The sequence below is a fragment of the Amblyomma mixtum genome, chromosome 7 (genome assembly GCF_055824585.1).
Source record: "Amblyomma mixtum isolate Tamu chromosome 7, ASM5582458v1, whole genome shotgun sequence".
NCBI classification, from domain to species: domain Eukaryota; kingdom Metazoa; phylum Arthropoda; class Arachnida; order Ixodida; family Ixodidae; genus Amblyomma; species Amblyomma mixtum.
The window spans coordinates 108690984-108701803 of record NC_143018.1 but is presented as its reverse complement, the minus strand read 5'-3'; the positions used below and the strand labels follow the sequence as shown (position 1 = coordinate 108701803).

At 42.1% G+C, this 10820-nt stretch overlaps 1 long non-coding RNA gene across 1 annotated transcript; it reads right to left on the bottom strand.

The window, feature by feature from the left end:
* Positions 1–3642: 3642 nt before the first annotated feature.
* Positions 3643–10616, bottom strand: LOC149337163 (uncharacterized). The gene is made up of 2 exons (XR_016284605.1): positions 10374–10616; positions 3643–3897 (listed from the first exon to the last, which is right to left on the bottom strand). It is a non-coding gene; the product is annotated as an uncharacterized LOC149337163 (long non-coding RNA).
* Positions 10617–10820: the final 204 nt, after the last annotated feature.

Below are 10820 nucleotides of genomic sequence, written 5' to 3'. Positions count from 1 at the left end.
TAGCTGCATTTGGACATACTGTGAGAAGCCACTGCATCATTTCAGTTATCTTTAAAGAATATGTTTGCTCATGGTATACAGGGTGTGCCAAGTTATTCCCTAAATGCAGGATTTAAAAAGCCAGTCTGAACAGGTTAGATGGATAAGCCTTTATTATTTAAATTTGACTTGACTGAGGCATCAGCCTGTCAGATTATTCAACTTCCAAAGCTGTGGTGTATAGCGAATGCAATGTTCAATAGACCATTTGTATTGAACTAAATAGGACGCCCTGTATATACACAAAATATGAAGGGGAGACTGCATAGTACAGCAAAAAAAAAGGATTATAACATCATGTAGGTCTCTTATGTGAATACTGAAAATTTTTAAATACCGAATCGAATATCCTGGTATTTTATTTGGTGAATGAATGAAACAGCGTATGTTCAAAATTATTTGGAACGAACTGAATCTGTTCTCAAGTTTGCTAATCATAAGCAAGTTCAAATCGAGCACGTCAAACAGAACCTGCTCTGGCATCGCACAACATGTTGTAGCTATCCGTCTGTGCACAAAGGAGGGTCCAGCACCACGACGCAGTTCATTCGTGAGACGGCATTCATAATGCTCACATATCGTCTTCAAGATTGTGCGATGCTGCAGAGCTGAGCCTGGTTTGCCCAGTCTCTGAGGTCATGGCCTAAACTGTCCTCCCTCTCATCAACCGAGATATTGCATTAGTTTGTATGCTGTCATCATCGGTAGCAAAAGGTAAATGCCCTATGCAAATTTCCTAAAGATGATAGTGGTAACATACAGACTTCGTGTTGCATGTCCCCTGGAGGACATCGGTGCTGCGTCTTTCGATTGCTACAGCTGTAATTCCATGACTTATAGCATAGCCGTTGGTGATTCCTTGTTTCACATAAACATTTGTTTTGCACTAATATTTGCACAAGTCTGCACAAGCAACTTCAAAGTAGCAAATAATCGCACGTATATTCAATTTATATTTCATTCGGTCCTTTCACTGTTAGATTGCTGTTCGATTAGGTTTTTAAGTACATTATTCACGTTTTATTCGCAAAGCTGGCCTACTTGTATTAGATTCAATTTCGAAATAACGCTGTTCGCACACCCCTAACGCTGGATTTGCCAAACAAGTTTGCAAATTGGGCTCTTGCACACCTATTACATGCACTGGAAGAGGTGCAGACAGTACTCTGCAGTGCAGAATTTTCAAATATCATTCAGTTTAGGAAGTCTGAATAGAGGCTGATACAGGGGCAAAGAATGGCGTCCCTCATAGCCTGAGTTGGTTTGGGACGTTAAACCGCAATAAACCAAACAGGGGAAAGAACAAACTCATAGCAAGTTCAGCATGTGTACCATTGACTGCTTATTCTTTTGTCTTCTGCAGTAAGTCAGCTGAGTATGCTCAAAAATAAAAATGCACGAACTTGCCGAACTTTCACTCGTAACTGTAATATCCCAGAAATTAAAAATGTGTAATGACAGGCACAGTCCCTTGACCTTCGCAGACTGCCACTAGTGACAATTTCGGTGCACTCAACAAAAGCTCTTTTCAGCTCATAACAGGAGCATCAGGAGCAGTTCAATAAGTGAGTTGCTGGAAGACTGCCAAACAAAAAATACTGCTAGCTGCTTCCTATGCAAGGGTGTGCGTTAGCAATTTTTCAAAACCGAATCAAATACGGAAGTAAAGCTGAAAAGTGGATAGAATACGAATACGATAACTTCACAAATATTCACTATTTTGCCACTTGAGCGAATATCTGTATGAAACAAATATGATGTAAAACAGCGAAGCGAAAGTGGTGGCATTGTAGCACGCTGCTATGCTATAATTTATCAATTTCTAGCTACAGCTGTCAAAAAACCGCAGTGGTGACCTCAGCTAGGGGCTATGCAGCACTAAGAATATAAACTCTATCATGTCCAATGTATAGGAAAAAATACATTTGCTATTGATTGCACTATGCTCTGCAAGACCTTCATGCTCGTGCGACTTGCATATATGTTATTATGTTAATATGTAAATAGATTTATTACAGTGCACCTCTTCCATTTCACTTCTACACACTGCCTGCTATCCTTTATTTCCGCTGCCCCAGCTCAGGTGCTTCCAGCAGCAATGGCAGATGGCGGGGCTAGCAAAAATCTTTTTCCTTCCATTTACCATGTTTGATAAAACTACTTACTATTGATTGCAACAGCAAATAAACCAACGCCCTGCATCAATAAACACATGAGAGGCAAGAAATACCTATGAGTATGGCCTCGGAGATCAGGGCCATTTGCTAAACCTGCCAGAACATTGTTGCGTTGCCCAATCTTGGGGGCCATGAGTGAGCATTGTGAACCCCACCACACAAATGGATGCTGTCACAAAACTGAAGCCTCTATCTCATGCAGACCAGTGCCAGCAAAATGCTGTGCGGTGTTGTAGTGAACCCTGTTTTTAAAACGGTCTTCAAAGAAAACTATGGTGTGCCTGATTCAAGCTTCATGCCCGTTATACAGAAACTATTCGAGAACAAATGAGCATATTCAAACCATTTCACATAATTTTGAATGTGTACTATTGAAGGCGTTCAGAGTATTGAATAACATGATGATTCGCTATTACAAGTTTTTAAACGTTTGCTCACCCATAGTCTTATGGTATAGCATCACCACCGTTTCATCTAGCAACAGGCATGGGCAGTATTGAAGATACATATATCTTCTATACTATTTTATGTATTGGTATTAGGTATCGCTTGCCAAAAATGAAAGAATTGGAGTATCCATATCGAAAACATATATTTACTATACCGTGCATTTTAAAAATACAGTGAACGAAGGCACATTAATGAAGGCATGATAGCATAGCAGTAGAGCATCTGCCTTACGTGCAAGACTACCGGGTTCGAATCTCGGTGCTACGCAGTTCTCCACCAGGTTAAAAAAAAAAAAAGTCGATCGAATTGCACAACCAGGCCTGTGGTGTGGTCTGATCTTGGTGTCCAGAACTGACAACGCACTCCATCACCAGAACAGGATTTGGCCACGTTTGAGTTAATGGCATGATCGTAATATTGACATTTTTTCATGCAAGTCGAGGAGTTTCAAAATGAGTGGTCGCGTCTTGTTCGTTTCCTTTTAACTCATCCTGAGGCATCTTTTGACACCACTCACTGTTAAACCTAGTCTTTCCATAAAAACACCATCAATTACTTCCTTTTCCAGGTCGTCACTAGTCTCCTCGCTTAGCTCTTTTATACTGTAAATGATCAGGTTATTTCTGCTGCCTCTGTTTCCTAAACAGTCTATCTGGTTCCTAACTGTACTGAGCCGCTCCTGAAGTTCTGATATTGCCGATTCTATGTCTTTTACCTTCGTGGCTAAGACATTTAGGCTTGAGAGCAGTTTCTCAATACCATCAATTATGAATGCTCAATTAAACTGGAAAGTTTGTTCTCAATTATGTTTTCAGATGCCTGCAAGCCCTACATTGTCAAATTATCTTGCTCTGGCCTTCTAGCAATTCCAATAGCATTTGTTTTTCAGATGGGCCAGGATTTGCTTCAACATCGCCTCAATGTCACAGATCCCCCGAGAACACTCGGGCCGAAAGAATGGACTAGGCGACAGGTGTACCCACACAGATGCACATTTAATACACCCTACGCGACACAAACACAAGCACACAAAACTAACACAAAACACAAAGACTACCAATACACATGACCCGGGAACACCCAGTCTACTAGCGTTCGGCGTTCGTGCTCATGGTTCGGTGCTGATGAAGCATTGCATGGGTCCAGTCAGGGGCGTCTAGGTAGCCGGCGTCGAGGTGGCATTCGAAGTGCTCAGGCTGGTGTCGCCTCTTTGAAGGAGGCATTCAGAGGACTGGATTGGGAACAGTTGGGGATAAGAGTCAATGGAGAATGACTTAATGATCTGCGATTCACTGATGATATTGCCTTGCTAAGTCACTCAAGAGATGAATTGCACATCATCATCAATGACTTACCTAAAATATAACATGCAGAAAACCAAAGTAATGTTCAGCTGTCTCGCAAGGGAACAGCACTTTACATTTGGTAGCAAGATGCTAGAATTGGCAGGGCAATATGTCTACTTAGGGCTGTAGTGACCACTGATCTGGATTATGGCAGGGAGATAACTAGAAGGAAAAGATTGGAGTGGAGCACATATGACAGGTTCTCTCAGATAATGAATGGCAGTTTACCAATATCCCTCAAGAGAAAAGTATACAACAGCTGTATCTTACCGGCACTCCCCTATGGAGCAGAATCGTGAAGGCTAACGAAAAGGGTTCAGCTTAAGTTAATGACAACGCAGCAAGCTATGGAAAGAAAAATGATACGCGTAACATTAAGAGATCGGAAGCGGACGGAGTGGGTGAGGGAACAAACGCGGGTTAATGACATCCTAGTTGAAATCAAGAGGAAGAAATGGGCTTGGGCAGGGCATGTAATGCGAAGGCAAGACAACCGTTAAAGGTGCACTGAAGAGGAATCTGAACTCGTCTTTTTGCCGCGGAAACTCAATCTACACGTTCCGAGCATTTTTAGAAACTTCGATTTATTGCCCTGTGTGGCCGATTCCCCGAATTAAATCGAATTAACGTCCGGCTCCCACCTTATTTTTAATTCTCCCTCGTACGGTGGGCGGAGTCGACCGACGCGGGGAGTGCCTTTCACCCAGTCCCGTGGCAGCTTGCCGCTCTGCCATCGGCGGAGTAATACGTAGTAGTTTGTAGAAGCAAATAGTCCGCGCGTATTTTTATTTATGCGGGCTTATTTTGCGGTTATATTATCTGCAAATGAAACTATTTATTCACGGAAACCTAAAAAACAAAATGAAGCGAAAGCAAAGCCTCCACGGAGCTCGCTGAAAGGCACTCCATGCGTTGGTCAACTCCGCCCACCGTGCGAGGGAGAATTAAAAAAAAAAAGGCGGGAGCCGGACGTTAATTCGATTTAATTAGGGAAATCGGCCACACAGGGCAATAAGTTGCAGTTTCTAAGAATGCTAGGAACGTGTAGATCGAGTTCCCGCAGCAAAAAGATGAGTTCAGATTCCTCTTCAAGGGTAACGGAGTGGATTCCAAGAGAAGGCAAGCGTAGCAGGGGGTCGGTAGAAATTTAGGTGGGCAGATGAGTTTAAGAAGTTTACGGGGATAGGGAGGCCGCAGCTGGCGAGGGACAGTGTTAATTGGAGAGACATGGGAGAGGCCTTTGCCTGGCAGTAGGCACAGTGAGGCTGATGATGATAATGATGCAGATAATGATAATGACGGCGTGCTCATATACTTTTGTCGGCATTCTTGGCGACATGAAAGTCTCAGTTACCTTCCTTTCAGTTTTACCTCTTGCCTTTGCAAAGAACATTGTGTTTTCAAGGACAGGGCAGCAGCCATGCTTCTTGCACTTACTACAGTGCATTGCCAAATGGGCGTACTCCCACACGGTAGGCGAATCTCGGCCTGCATTCCAATGTGTGTCCCCTTTGAAAACGTCCCTTTCAGCGACACCTGATTGGCCAAAATGCCAGAAGCAGATGTGCATCCATTTCCACCATTTGGGCCAATCAGTTGTCACCGAATGGAATTTTGAAAAAAGATGATGCGCAAAACAGACAACACAGGCGAAAGACAGACGAAACACGCGCAACTTTGCAACTGTTTATCCACTTAGAAAACGAGTGAATATATAGGCAAAAAGGCAAGAGCAGGCTTCAGCAAGCTGGCTATCCTACTCTGCTGATAAGCTCAGTTGCCAAAGCATTACTGAAACAGGTGAAAAAATAAAATTGCAATAACAGTGCAAAAAATGATGTTACCAAACAAAGCTAAACTTGTGATAATGGCTTATATTCATAAGATGGCACGCAATCTGAAACATGCTGAGACAAAGTTTAATGTTCGTGTAGTTTTTTCCACCCGCAAGAAGCTGTTCTCCTTGTGTGGCAAAATGAATCCCAAAAAACTGAAAAAAGCAGAATGCCATGAAAAGCATGTGATGCCGCTTGTAAAATGTGCAGTGGGAGTAGTTTATCAGATCCCGCCGACGTGTGGGAAATCTTACATTGGCCAAACGGGCTGATGTATTAATGATTGCCTTGCTGACCATAATCGCGTGTTAAAGAACGGCATGGGTACTCTCTTACCACGTCATTGTAAAGCCTGCGGGGAAAAAGAAGAGAAAAAATTTCAGGCGAAGCTGAAGGAAACAAAAATTCTACGCAGGATCAAAGGCACCACAGCCCGTGAACTTATAGAAGCGTTCCACATCAACAAAGGCGGAAACGATTATGTAAGCACGCCCTCTCTTACAATTTACAAAAAAGAAGGTGTCTTTTTAGATATGAGCTGAGACACGTTTTTTCGTGAGCCATTTGTTATCTTTTTGTTTCTACTTCTGCGCGTGTGTGGGTCCCCCTCTGCTTTTGCCTGTTTGCCTATATATTCACTTGCTCCCTAGGTGAATAAACAGTTGCACTTGTTTCGTCTGTCTTCCTCCTGCATTGTCTGTTTTGTGCGTCTGTTTTCAAAACAATGCACCAACTAGCCCCCCCAGCGTGTATTGCTGAATGGGATGTTTTTGAATGAGCCGCAAGTTGGAATACAGGTCCTCGTTGATGGCCGCGAGGCGTATTGTGTTTGCTGATGTCTTTTTTTTTTTTAACTCTTTCAGCTATTAATCTTTTGATCAACCTTGGGTACACCTCAGCAAGCTTGCGATAGGAGGTCTAAAATTTGTGGCCTTTAGTTGATGGAACGAAAGACAAGGGTTGTACCAAAAGAGTCTATTCATTCAAACATTTCTCAACATATTTGCCACTGATGTCAGTGCGTTTCTTCTTGTAACAGATTTATTTTTCCTAATATGCTTTGAAATCATTCCTTTGTGGCTTTTGCAATTCACTGTTACCAATGGCAGTGGTCTCATTTGTGGAAGTAAACAGTGGTCCTAGATGAATCTTCATTCCAAAGATGCTGTTGGAGCTCGAAAAGTGAATAGGTGGGCCTGAACTTGTACTGTATCCTTGTTCATTTTTGTTCTTTCAAGAATGTCGCCGTTGTCTATGTACCATCTCCACTTTTTTCTCATATTTATAGTCAGTATGTGTATTTGAAAAAGCACCATGAAGCAGTTATGTCTCTAAAACGACAGAGAAACACCACTTTAAGCTTGACAAGACAGAACGTTCACTGCCAAAATGTATTGCCAAAGTCCACAAAAATTTGGACCTCCTTGCATAAATGGCATCAAAAACATAGGCTTACTCGTTACCTGCCTGCAACTTTTTTGACGTTGTGAGAAACGTAATGCAGGTAAGGCATGGAACACACTCGCTTCCTCTCTTCATTGCTCTTCAAATGCTGTGCGTGTGTAGTTCTCATTTGTCCTCCTTCCTTTCTCCTTGCTTTTTCACGCAGCTCTTTTTTTAAAGGACTATAGCCACCAAATCTTTGCTTGCATGTTTTCTTTTTGAAACAATGCGTTAGACATTAGTATATATGGATCACCCCATATATATCAGGGCCGCTAAATAATTTACCATCGAATTTCATCTTGGTGCTGTTTCGGTTCCAGTGGCTAGGCGATGGGATGGTTGTGACATCAAAGGTTGGGGTACGCCACATGTGGCATAAAAAAAGACTGCAATATAATTGCCTCTTCTTTGTTTTCATTAACTTCAATGCTAAAACCGACCTGTCTCAAGAGCGACAGTGATGAGAAATGAAGAAGCAGTGACCTATATTGACCTTTGATGTCATAGTCATTGTCTGGCTGTCTAAACTGAAACAGCATGAGAAAATAAATTGAATTTCAAATTATTTCGCAGTCGTAGCTAAGTACCCAGTGATGATCCATGTATTCTAATATCTTGCGCTTCACTACAGAGAAGACAACATGCAACTAAAATTAAGTGTAATTTCCAAAAGCGAGTGACAGTATGACATTCACTGCAACCTCCCTTTATCCTTGTTTAACCATGATAAGACCTTGTTCACAATACATTATCCTTTTCATGCAGTTCAGATGATAGTAACTGCATGAAGGTTATCTATGTAATAAGGTACACTACTTGTGCAATATATGAAACAACTCGGACTGGCACGTACAAAATGTGCCAACTTCTGTCGTGAGCATGTTCGCAATTCGTAACAGTGGGAGAAAGCTAAGCTAGCAGCACAAGTGGCCACTTCAGTAAGAATGAAGAAATTAATGACCTCATTGACACTGCGCCTGGCCTCATCTTTTTTTGAAATGCATATAATTTCGTATATATACAATTGCTAGCGAAATAAGCAGAGCTCAAAATGGGACTAAGCCTTTGTAAGTTTGTCCAGCATTACACTATGTGTATGACCCTTTTAATTGTTGAGAAATGGAAGTGATTTCCTCACTAAAATTCCTTGACATATAGTTTCATGCACCTACATGTCGAGCAATCTATCTCAAGTCAACATACGCTGAAGCTGGGTGCAACACTAATGAGCTGTATACTTCAGTGTTTGCCATTCAGCAACTTTGTACACCACAGCTGTCTGGAATATGAAATTGCACATACGAAAGATGAACAAGCTTATTAATAATCATTATACCACCTCACTTACACAGCTTTATACTGGATATCTAAAATCAATCTTTGTACAACGTGCAGTTATGAGCAGATTTTATTGCTCTCTCAATGCATAGCAATCGAACTTCATGTTAACTGTAAATTATTTAAAGAGAAAGTGCACCTTTGAAAGTAATTTTAAAGTGCCCTGAAAAATTTCAGGCCCCAAATGAAAGCTGCATAACTACACACAACTTCAGTTATCACTGGGCAACCAACTGACCTTAATAGGGAAGCCACCACTGTGGCTTAGTGGTTATGGTGCTCGGCTGCTCACCCGAAAGACGTGGGTTCGATCTAGGCAGCAGTGGTCGCATTTTTGATGGAGGCGAAATGCTAGAGACCCATGTACTGTGTGATGTCAGTGCACTTAAAGAAACCGAAGGTAGTCAAAATTATCTGGAGCCCTCTATTACAGCGCCCCTCATAGCTTAAGTCGCTTTGGGACGTACCCCAAAAATCAAACAAAACTTAAAAGGACACTGAGGACAAATTAAAGTTGACCTGCTTTTTGACAGACTATGATATTCTAATGACAAAGGAACTGCTGTCACCGAAAACTGAGCTTCAATAAGATGGAAAACACCAAAAGACGAACTACAGGTGTTATCACCAGCTGATTCTGCAAGTAAACTGCGTGCTAAGCTCCAAATTTTGGACGTGGATTGCAAAGGCTATGCTACACTGCCATTCACTTCAAAACAGCGGTAACCCGACCTTCTGAGTTCGGATATCATGAGTTTGACTCACGGGGCGGGGAAGTTTTTAAAATAAAATTTATCAGCTATAATTAGGGTTTGCCGGACAAACTTCAGCATATCCAAAAAAAAAACGCGAAAATACCAGGAGATTCTAAAACATTTGCATGACTGAACAAGATGAAAATAGCCCAAGCTGTGGGAAGTGGAGAACAGTGGCTTCACCCCGACAACACACCAGCACACAAAGCTGCCTGTGTGTGAACCAAAAAACAGCATTACCTAGAATATTTACCTGTACCATTCACATGACCTTGTTTTTCAACTTCTTTCTGTTCCCTCAAAGAAGAAATTCCACAGGGTAAACAGTTCTGTGGTCAAGGAAGAGGTAGAGAGAAAAAAAAAGGACAGCCATTGAAACAATTTCTGGACTGCTTCAAAAAAGTGAAAAACAAATTTCAGAGTAGATCATGGGTTCAAATGGGCTTTACCTTGAAGGAGATTAAATGTGGGGCACCGCAAAATAATTGCACACTTTTTTTATACCAAATCTCCCCTCATAAAACAAGATTTCGGCCATACACTTGTTCACAGAATGAAGGACGATTTTGTGAGAAGGTGACAAGATGCACAACAAAGGAAGCACTAAAAAAAAAAAGGATATCTCCATATGTGGCCCGCAAAATCATATACACATTTGTAAAATCATGCGTAAAGTCATGTATTTCATGCAGTCTCTGTGGTGAAAAATGCTACGTGTTCAAGTGTGAGTTCCTCAACTATAACAACTGCTGTACAATGTTCAGCATGTGGAAAAATAAATGTGAGAGTAAGCTGTTACACTTCAGTAGAGAAATATAAAATGAATACAGTTTTATTTTCCTGCATTAAACTTATCCCATGAGGCAGACATCATTGCTTCTCAAATGGCGTGTAAAATTACTCACCGGCGATAAAATAGATTACCTGCGTTATCGAAAAGCACGACAAGCTACCATCGAAAAGCATGAAAGCGAATAAATTACTCACCTTGAATTAAGCTTGTCCAAACGGCACTGTGGTAGTCACCGCAAGCGGCAGACATCGTTGCTTCTGAACTGGTGGGCGTCGATACGCCCTAAGCTTATCCAAACGGCAGACAGCGTTGCTCGTGATAATCACCGCCTCACCGGCGTTAAATAAATTTACCTGCGTTGTCGAAAAGCAGGACAGCTTGTTATCCGAAAAGCACGAGAACCCGAAGGCGGCAGGGCGCCGCCATTTGCAATTACCAGCGTCGCGTTTTCTTTCCCGAGTTGTCGTAGCAACAGCTGCTCCGCGCGTGCGTTGGGGTAGGCAACGTTGGCGTGTTCATAGTTGTCATAGCAACAGGTGCTCCGCGCGCGCGTTGGTGTGGGCAACATTGCGTTTGTCTGTAGCGGCTAGCAAACGGAAACACGCAAGCGGGCGAGCAGGGCGCCGCCATGTTGTCAACGT